Source organism: Corvus kubaryi, unplaced genomic scaffold, assembly GCF_017639235.1.
Source record: "Corvus kubaryi isolate FWS band 111438036 unplaced genomic scaffold, C.kubaryi_AGA036_p1.0 37395, whole genome shotgun sequence".
Taxonomy (NCBI): domain Eukaryota; kingdom Metazoa; phylum Chordata; class Aves; order Passeriformes; family Corvidae; genus Corvus; species Corvus kubaryi.
Genome location: NW_024581134.1, coordinates 2900865 through 2911510, shown reverse-complemented (window position 1 = coordinate 2911510; position 10646 = coordinate 2900865). Strand labels below are relative to the sequence as shown.

The window sequence follows — 10646 nt, the reverse complement described above, 5'->3', positions numbered from 1 at the left end:
TCCTCTCTCTCCTCTCTCTCCTCTCTCTCCTCTCTCTCCTCTCTCTCTTCTCTCTCCTCACATCTAGTTATTCATTAGCTGGTTTGGCACTTGCTTTTCTTTTTCAGCACATTGCTGGTGATAGGACACTGCTTTGGGCCTAAAGCAGAAGGTTCTCTGTTTGTGGAGCTGGCCAGGGTCAAGCTGTGAGGGGCAGGATGTGCCTCCCTGGGGAATGTTGGAGAGAGGTGTAAGCCAGGGTCCCTCTTCCTGTCTCAGGAGGGCTGAACAGGGCACGTGATTGGAATCATTTGCTGGTGTCATGGCTCTAAAGCAAACGGTGACCAGGAGCAGGAAGGAAGCAGACCTGGAGCTAGTCTACACGGAATGTTAATCTGGAGTAACTTTTGAATTTGATTGATTCCATTTTACTCCCAAAGTAAATTATAGTATATCATATTAACACTACTTACATATTTAATGAAAGCATCCACATTGGGATTGAATGCAGTTTAAGTAATCTGCTTTTAATAGACACCATGTATAATTTGAATTATTTTTCCTCTGCATTCCTGTGTATGCAAACCCTCCAGGGCACTGTCTTTCTGGCACTGTGCCTCTGGGGTGGTGCCTCTCACACGGATTTCCTTATGTGGAGCATTGTCTAACACCAGATATCACCCATAAGATTTTTATATCTTCATTAACTACTACACAGATGCTGCAGTGCCCATCTAACATGGGTGCATTTAGCATCACTGACAGCCTCTGGCTAAGATAATTGTCAGAACAGAGAAGCTTACGCTAGGCATGGATAAATCGCATTTTATTTACATGAATTGCTTGTGCTCTAAGCTTGCTCTGTTCATTCCACTAAAATTAACTTGTAGAAGAACTGGAAAATTCTGCCAGTTGTGACGCTGTGCTGTTGCACTGCTGTGTGCAGCAACAACCTTGCTGAGGCCACTACTAAAACACAACATATGGGTTGTATCTGCTGAGGGGTTGATCCCAGAATGATGCATTGAAGTTGATTATCTTCTTTTCCCCCTCATCCCCTCCTGGGATAAATCCATAGTTTTAACCTGCAGGCAGATGAGATATCCCAGTGCAGAGTCCAGCTTACTGCTTGCAGAAGGCAGCAGAGCTGCTCCGTGTGCCAGCCTGCAGATACCACCGTGGGCTTGAATGCTTGGGAACCCACTTGCCTCTCCAAAAAGGTCAGGTAATCCATAGGGAAACAACTGGCCAGAAACAAAAACTTGCACCTTCAGTGACTGCCCTTTACCCTGAGTCAGATTTTATTATCTCAAACAGTACAGAAAAATCAGAAAAATAACAGTGCATTTAAAATTTTATTTCCCCTTTGGGTGAATTTATAGCACATCTCTTCCAAGCACGTATGTGTGTGTATATACACATGTGAGTTTGTACTTATATATACACACATATATATACAAGAACTGACCAGATTTTGAAAGCATTTAGCAATAAGTTGAATTACAGTAGCTTCTAGCACATCTGTCAGTCGTGTGAATAGCTCATTTTCCACAGCACCCTCGAGCTCAGTGTAAGTTTGCACACAGGCATTGTCTTTGCATAGGAGCCTTCATGTCTCACCCTTGCCAGTTCTGTTGTATGGGCAAAAAGGGAACCTGCTATATTTGGATGTAAATAACGAGAATTGAACAGAGAATTTTCAGAATTTTTATAAGTGTTTTTAAAAAAATTCAGCGCCAGAACTGTAAATATGCCAACCTCAGCTGGACCTGTTCTGATGTCCATCTCTTGTTTGGATGAAGAGCCAAGGGGACTGCCTTACAGCGCCTGCGTTCCTCCCAGCCAGTGGGGGAGAACACTTCTGTGAATGGTTAAATACTGTCATGTACCCAACTTTCTTTGGGTCATTCACATCAGGGTTTTGTGATGCTGCTATTAATTTATTAAAGAAAGTTTGTTGGTTTAATCATTCTTCTTTTTTTTTTTTTTTATGGTTAACAGAAAATAAATAAGTGAACATGCCCTCTCTTTCTTTCATCTGTCCCCAGTTAAAATATGTCCTGATCAAAAAACCAAATCAATAACAAAAGAGGATAAGGATGTATACTTAAAGTATGGCCCACAGCTGCTGAATCACAGGAATTAGTGTCAGCAGATGTCCCAACACTCCCAACCCCAAAACTTGTTAAATGTGAAAGCAGTGATAGACTATTCTCCCTCTTCAAATTGCTCCCTCCAGGAATAACTGTTAAAATTTACAATTTTTAAACTACATAAATTTGAAGAATCAATTTAGTTCTCTGAAACTTAACCAAAGTCAAGTTGTCCCCACAGCTCCCTTGCTTCTCCTGAGATGTAGCCATTCTGGTGCCTCCAGAAGCCCTGCCTGGGGCTGTCCTGCGGGAACACCTGCTGGAAGCTCTGTGTGAGTCCTCAAATCTCAGCTCAGGTACAGTTTTATCTTACAAGTAGTGTCTGTTGGTAATGTTTTGTTTTGATTTGGACTGAAGAAATGAAGATAATTCCTTGGAAATGGTTGGAGGCTGAGATATGTTGTCTGCTTTGTTTCCCAAACCAGATGGAGCTGTGTGAGTGGGCTCACGGGACAGCACACACGCAACAAACAGACCACCCCCTTTGACTTGCACTGGAGAATCTGCTCCTGAGGGCAGCCCAGGTTGGAACTGGTGTTTTCCTGAGCTGTAGGGCCTTGCAGTCTTCGTGCCTGAGGCCAGAAGCAAGGCTGGCCATGGTGTACAAAACCTCATGGCTGGGCAGTCTGGTTTCCAGACCTGAGCTGGCTCATCTGCATCTGTTCATGTTGCCCCACACAGCCAGGTCTGGGGTGTAGCATCCGTGAGATCAGCCATGGTGGCTTTGGGGACCTGTGTGAGCCTCACAGACTGTGCTTTGAGGAGAAGGCCTGCTCCTCCCTGTGCTTGCTGAAGATAAGAGCAGATACCCAGAGGCTGTAGCATTTGGGAGGCGAGAGGGTTCAGAGCCAATGCTGAGGAGTCTCAAGGCATCCCACCTCAGCACGGCTCTCTATTGTCTGAACAACTGTAAGTCTGCATTAGTTTTTATCTGAGTGATAATTTCAAGATGTAAATGTTAGGTGATGTGTGAATAATCACCATGAGCAGTGTGGGTCTTGCTGTTTTCCCTACAGAGACACTCGTGCCAATCCTTAGAGCCTTTCTTCTGGAGAGCCCTGCGAAGAGTTTCATCACTGGTGTGGAGTGTGTCCAGTTCTCTTTCCAGTCAGCATCCAAGGTGTTGGAGCCATGAGGGCCCTGGATACGGAGACCCAAATTCCAAGGAAGAAACATCTTTTAAGGAAGAAAAGCAAACCACAAGCAGCCCTTCAGAAATATCGTTTAACTTTGAGCTCATGAAGGGTGTCTGATACTGCGGCAGACAAATTGTGCATTCCAAAAGCAGAGCCCGTCATGTGACAAAGGAGCAGATGTCTCTTGGATGGCTTTCCTCTCTGTGTCACAGTATCATCAGGATAGCTACATGCCAAGAACTGCACTTGGCTTTGTCTCCATTTCAGGGGCGGAAAAGGCATCAGAAGCTTTTTCCTGGGAAAAGGCACGCAAAGACCACCAAGCCTTGTGCAGGTGAAGCAGGAGGACAGAGATAGACAGATGTGTGCTCGCATCTGTGCACATGAACACACACACCCCAGAGACCCCAGAGAGCCACAGGAGATGTCATCACACTTTAGTCTTCTCTTGATAAAATGGGAGTATCTGAAAAGCCGGGGAGGAAACCTGTGACAGGGAGATCAAATGTAAGTGCCGGTGTCACTGTGAGATGGGGGTTGTTCCAGTCATAATGTAGTTTGTGGTGGTGCCTGTATCAAAAAAGAAGCTTTTGTTTCTTTCAGTTTTAGCTATGAAGTTGTTATTGTCTGTTCTGTCTCTCCCTCATTTTTCTCTAAGTCTCAGGTCTTCTGCTTGTTTGTTTTTCACACACTGAAACCTGTGCTCTGAAGCTGTCCGAAAACATCTCTGTGATGTGCCCTTCCCTCTCAGCTGTGCAGGGATGCTGCAATCCCATAACAACATGGAGATGGGGAGGCTTCAGGTGAGGGATTTTGGATCTATACAAGACAGACAATCAATGCAACGAGGCACACTTGCTGATTAAAGAACCACACCAGAACATCTTTAATGAACAGTCAAGTGCATGAGCTACCCACTGAAAAATTTTGCTTAAGACTGTCCTAAATCCCAGCTTTTGCTGACAGCAGGAGGGTGTGTGGGTACACGTGGAGGCAGTGCAGCAGCAGCAGGGTTTCTGCTCTGGGCAGATCTCCCATATGGTTCCTCCAAGAGGGTGCTTGTTTTAGGGCCCAGCACAGCGTGTCCCAGTGCACTGCCCAGTGGGATTCGCTCCACCCTTTGCTGAGCACTGCAACCACTGAAAAGCTTGCACAAGCCCGTCCTCCTGGGCCACAGCTCCAAGGATCTGTGGAGGGGCCTGGCAAGTGGCTAAGTGTCTAGTGGTGGCACAGGCCAAATAACTCTGGCTGCTCTGGGGTGGTGACAACAATAGAATTATACAGACTGCTCACAGCAGGCAACGGGTGACAAATTATTGTGGAAGACTGAGACTCTGGAACAATCTTTCTTCTGTATTACATCTCTCATGAATGTTGTCTTATGTTCTGCTTCCCCCAAAACCAAAGGATCTCTCAGCAGATAAATACAATTTCCCCAGCAATTTCCCAGGACAATGGTGGCTGCTTTGTTACTCTAGTGGGTACCAACACTTAAGTGACTTGAAAAATGAATCATGCAGCACCACACAGGGGCATGTTAAATCCACTGTTCTGAATTTTCCTGTGCTTGAATTGCATAAATTGGATAAATTAATGTTTAATTAAAATACAGCCAAATTATCCCACGTATAATTTTAATAGGATCTAATTGTGGCACTTTGAGTGATTTAAATTTCTGATACACTAAAAAAAATATCTGTAAACTAGTGCCTGTTAGTCCACTGCCTGGTTGCATTTGTTAAAACTGAGAGCGGTTTCACATCTGTGTGTGCTGCTGATGTTGGTGTCTCCTCCTGCAGAAGGACAGGTGGGTGCCAGTGACAGATGCTCATCAAAGACACTGGAGATTTTAATCTGGGTCCTTTTCTCTGACTGACAGCTAGAACATTTTCTGTGACATTCTGGGGAGGAAGACTTCAGTGCCTCTCCTGTGGAGCCCGCACTTCCCAAAGATCATGACACTGCTCAAAGCAACAGAGAAGTGCAAATTCCCAGCAGAGATCTCAGCTGTGTTGGGGGTTCCTTCCCTACAGGCACCAGTAATTCATGTCCCAGAAGGTGTCCAGAGAAGATCCACAGGTTGCAGTGACTCGCCAGTGAAGCTGTGGCAAGGTCTGGCCCCCTCAGCTAAGTACTCACCCCCTCTTCTTTTTGCAGCGCGGCCACAAGGCTGGAGCACGGGTGGGATAACCCTAAAGTGAACATTTGTTCTCTCTTGTACCTTCTCTAGGTGTACTGAAGACAAAGCTGCCTGCATCCTGCACCAGGCTGTCCTGTGAGAGCATTCAGCAAAGTGCAGGGATGAGTTACTGACTGCAACACAGCCGGTGGTGCAGCCAACCATGGTCAGCAGTGGTGGTTTTCCTTTGCCAGACCTTCACCCCTTACCTTAAGGGTAAATAAATGTGATTCCCTGTTGGTTTGTAGGTAGCTGATACTTTTGCTTTAAAGAATAGGTGGGACTCTGTGTTGGGCCTGAGCAGCAGCCCTGGTGATAGGCATGGTGTGAGGACACAAGGGCCTTATGAGAAAAGAGCAGAAACCTTGGCTTTTTCCTCCTAGCAGCCAAAGATGGGCAAAAAAGGCTCTCCACCAGGATATCGGGGAGTTCTTGTTCTGACTAAGGAGAGAGAGGAGCTATTTAAGCTAGAGGAAGGCACTGATATACAGAAAGGGCAGAAATAAAGTAAGAATTAGAAGCAGGTTTCTAACAAGTGGGGCATTCCAAGTCTGGGACTGCACTTCCAGGTGAGGCAGCAGTAACAGCAACTGAAATGCTTAGTGAAGGCTCAGCTCTTGTATTCACACAGGAATTTATCCCCTAGGTACAGCAGGAGGGCCCAAGTCAGGCCACTTGTCCTCATCCTCTGGTTTGGCAGAGCCCAGGCACCAAGCCAGCCATCTGCACAGCAGCACCTCCCCAGGGACACGTCCCAAAATGTGGGAAGAACAAACATCCTGAGAAGGAAATGCTATTTTTGGGCTATGGTCCTTCCAAGTTGTAGCAAAGCCACGAAAAATGCCACAATTTTGGAGGAAGGCAGGTGAGGCCGTGCCAAGTCAGTGCATCTCCCACACGCAGGACAAGATGAAGTCAAGGCATTGCGAAGGCTGCGTGTTCTCAGCCCTGAGCCAGCCCCAAACTGTGTGAGGCAATATTTCACTTGCATTCTCAGAAGCATCCAGAATCAGCCAGCTTGGCTAGCCCAGGCCTGGCTGCATGCAGTCACGTCAGTGTGTTTTGTTTATACAACAGCATTTTCGTGGACATTTGGTGTTACTGGAGATAGTCTCAGTCTGCTCAGGAGAGCCACAACACTGAGGTAATACCCTTTTGGGCTGCCTTCAGCTGGTGTGGTTGAACAAACACTGGTGAGAAGCTTTCAGGGCTGACCCTGCTTTGTGCTTGCACTGCCTGACTTTTAAAACACTTTTCTTTGTTGCTGTAGCCAGGAACTTCAGGCTTTTGCTTCAATAAAGTAAATTGTGCTGTTGGTCTTTTAAGCTCTCCGTTGTTAAGAGTGAACTTTGCTGAACCTGGCAGGCAACAAGGTTATTGTTTTCTCAGTGTGAGTGTTTCTAAATGAATTGGCATCACAGGCACAAACTTCTGGGGAGCTACCAGCCAAGATCAATTTGAGAGTCCCAAAGGTTGGGACATATTTCCATTTCAACAGTTAAGAGCTGGAACATCATCAGATAAAAGGCAAGGTCTATTCTCTTCTGGGCTTCATGCCTCAGGTGGGGACCTCTTGGTGGCACAATGACTCAGGCTCCCTGGGCAGCCCTGGCTTTGCAGTCAGACCCTGTTGGGATGTTTGGATACCTAGAGACAGGATGGGATCCTGTGTCTGCTGTCTCTGTTTCCTTCTCCTGTGTAAATTTTCTGTAGCCATTTTATGCTACACTCACCTCACGTCAGGCCACTGCCTGGTTGCATTTGTTAAAATTTAGAGCAGCTTCACATCTGCGTGTGCTGCTGGTGTTGGTGTCTTCTGCAGGAGAGCTGTTGCTCTGGGTGGTTTAACACACTGTGGGCATCTGTTTGCTGTTACTTGTGTGCCATGGCCATGCAGGGAGAGTGCCTGGGGAGGGTGGCATGGCCAAGAGCAGCCTTGGAGAGAGGCTTTAATCCCTAGGAAGATCAGGCTCTGCATGTTTGTCTGCTATGCATGTTTTCTCCACTGCCGCATGAATTCCAGTGAAGAGTATTCTGCCACCCTTTGTTTGTTTTTAAATCACAAAGGTATTTAGACAACATTAAAGGAAGGTGTTCCCTGGTTTGTAAAAACCCCTGATTTTAAGTACTTCTTTTTTTCCCCAAATGAAAATAACTCCTGCAAGTCACTGGTGCTTTGGTGAGGTGGGACATCCAAGCACACCAAAGGTGTGACATGCCTTTGTCACCTCCATTCACAGCTTCCCAGGCAAGGAAACAAAAAACATCGTTTGTGGATGATCACTGATGATCATGGCTCAAATCCCCTCACTGCAACTGCAGGAACGTTTCCCACCTTCCATCAAAGGCAAGGCAGGGCAACCTCATTTGGCATCTCAGAGAAGCCAGAGGTGCTGTGCAGGCTGTCCTTGCTGTCAGAGATGAGTGCAGGCACCACTGGGGACCACAGCAGCGCTGCCACCGTGCTCATCCAGCCTCCCAGCTTAAGGAAGCACCCACATTGAGCTCTCCCTGCAGTGAGACCCACTTAAACACTGAGATTGTCTCCTGGGCAGACCCATCAAGAAAGCAAATATCAAAACCATGTTTAATATTTTTAAATTAGTTATTAGTTTCCTTTTTTTTTTTTTTTTAATGTGTTTAATGGTGTAAAACTTGCTGAAATGGCATTTTATTTCCTGAATGTAGCACTCCTGTGTTGTGTCTGGATGCAGATCCACACAGGAGGCAAGCAGCCCAGGATGGCAAGGACATGAATCCTTAATTTTGGGCTAAGCCTTGCGGTGTCTGTCATTTTTCAGCTGGTTGTTTTATCTCTCCATACTCTAGGAAGAGTATCTTGACACAGACAGTTTGCAGAGCAATTTCAGCTGTTCGGACGGCTCAGCCACAATATGTTGCCTCAAATTGTTCTGTTAAGCACATGCATCAGCTGTATTTGTTTGCCTTGAAGCTGTGAAAACCAGAGACCCTCCTGAGAAAATTTAGCTCCTACATAGAAATAAAGAGATTGAAAATGCTCTCAAATGTACAAATGCCACACAAGGCAGCGAGCTGCAAACCTGCCATGGCCTGTGAAGCTCTTTAGATTATATCATTAGCTACTGCATCCCAAAGCCTTGACATCTAGAAGCTGCAGCCAGAAGGGCTGTGCTGTCCTTCCAAGATCTAGGCACTCCCTGGAGCTGCAGTGGCTCAGGGATGGGTGCTGAGATCCATGGTGGCTCAGGGGTGAAGGAGCTGGTGCCAGAGTGAGGCAGGGACACACAGCAGGGCAGGGCCAAACCTCCAGTTTGGGCTGGTGGGACATTTCTGAGGGTGCTCAGTGCCTTGAGCATGGGGGAGGGCAGCAGCAAGGGCTGGTTTTGGCTGGCATGTACCCTGGGAGATGCAGATCTGGGCAGTGTAGCAGCACTGGGCCATGGTGACGATGCCATGAGGCACAAGGCGATGTTACCCCTCAGTCACACCTGAGCTGAATGATGGAGCAAAGGGGTGACACCTCTCTGCTTAGCAGGACAGAAAGAACAGGACTCTTTCTAACGGTGACAGAGCCATTATCCCCCCCTATTTAATTTTCACGCACTAAATACCAAATTCTGGCCGCACCGATGCTGCACCTGCTTTCCACGTCCTTTCATCCAAGCACAGATGCTGACACCCAGTGGCCATGGAATTTCCGGCTCCCGTACAAGAGGGAAAATTTCAGCACGGATGCCTCAGCCGGTGAGATACAACATCCACCTTTCCATTTCCTCAAGTGCAAGAGGAGTAAAGAGTTCCTGGGAGATCACAGAATGGGTAAGTCTGGAAGGGAACACTGGAGCTCATCTTGTTCAACCCCATCTCCAGCAGGATCCCCAAGCGTGCTTTAGTTAGGATCGTGTCCAGACAGCTTTTGAATATCTCCAGAGGAGACTCCACAACCTCTCCAGGCAGCCTGTTCCAGTGCTTTGTCTCCCTCACAGAGGGAACAGAGAAGTTCCTCCTCATGTTCAGGTGGAAATTCCTATGTTCCTGTGCAAGATGCCAGCCTTCCTTTATGTCTTGCAGCCATTGGCAAGTTATGGGGGTTGAAACACTTGTACTGAGAGGCCAGACAGAAAAATTTAAAAATGTGAGGATGGATGTGAGGAAACGGAATGTAAACTGATTTTCAAATTATTCTCTTGCTGGCAGCTTAAAAATATACCTCAGTGAGAGAAGAAGGGTGATTTTTGAGTTCAGAGACCTTGGCATTCATCTTCCCTGATTTGCTACTTCCCAAAAGCAGTTAGAATATGACAGACTAAATGGATTTTGCGTTTCCCTGCAGCATGCACAGGATCATGCTTTGGTATGTGTGACAAGTATTGACGTTCTCTAGAGACAGAAAAGCTGTGTAGGAAAAGTTGGGTTTATTCTTCAGCAAATGGCTCTAAGACTTTATCAGTCAAAGACAGAAAGAAGACTCTAAACTCATGGGTATGCTAAGACAAAGACATGTCTCACTAAACATGTGGAGCTTAGATGGTAAAAACACGTGGAACCCAGACATCAGCTGGGAACAATAAGAGCAGAGCATGCCAAAGGAGGGATTTTAAAAGTCCTTTACTAAAAGTATTAATTATGGACTACAGCAAATGAACTAAAACACTGTAATGAGACTACTGTGTGAAATACACTAATGTAATTATATAAGCATGGGATAAAAGCCTACTACTGAAATTCTAGTGAGGTTCAGGATGTTGGGAAGGCGAGTGGACATCTATTAGGGCTAAATTTTGCAAATGCTGCAGCTGTGATGCTGTGAGAAAGCAGGCGGGAGGTGTTTTGCTGCTGCTGCAGTGAGGACCCTCTTCAGGGTTGAGTTTGGGGAGCAGGGAGCCCTGCCCTGGGGCCAAGCCCAGCTTTCCTTACCTAAATGCTCCTGTAAAGCTGCAGCGTAGAGATACCATAAGTAGATGTACTTAATTTATCACTCTGTTACTAGGCAGGTTTCTAGGCAGGCTTCAGCCTAACTTTTATATTTTGTGGTTACTGAAATAGCTCTGATCTTTTTTGGGATGAGTTCTAGCTGTGGAGGTACAACAGCCTTTCCTTTGCTATCTCTTACTTGCACCCATGCACTTTAATTCTTCCTCCCTTCTTACCTTTTTGGGGTAAAAATAGACTAGAGGCTTTAGCCCAGTTTAAACCCATCCAGCATGTTGGGGCTGC

General features: G+C 46.3%; 1 long non-coding RNA gene across 8 annotated transcripts in view; it reads left to right on the top strand.

Annotated features, from left to right (window-relative positions):
- Nucleotides 1-6: 6 nt before the first annotated feature.
- LOC121670084 overlaps nucleotides 7-10646 on the top strand; it is a 22888-nt gene continuing 12248 nt past the window's right edge. For 2 of the 8 annotated variants that reach the window (XR_006018036.1, XR_006018030.1), the window contains exons 1-6: nucleotides 7-2428; nucleotides 2558-3041; nucleotides 3149-3775; nucleotides 3927-4071; nucleotides 5148-5380; nucleotides 5499-9248. This is a non-coding gene — a long non-coding RNA (uncharacterized LOC121670084). Of the gene's footprint in view, nucleotides 2429-2557; nucleotides 3042-3122; nucleotides 3776-3926; nucleotides 4072-5147; nucleotides 5381-5498; nucleotides 9249-10646 lie in introns of all 8 variants that reach the window. The other 6 variants (XR_006018032.1, XR_006018035.1, XR_006018031.1 and 3 more) reach the window with 6 other exon arrangements.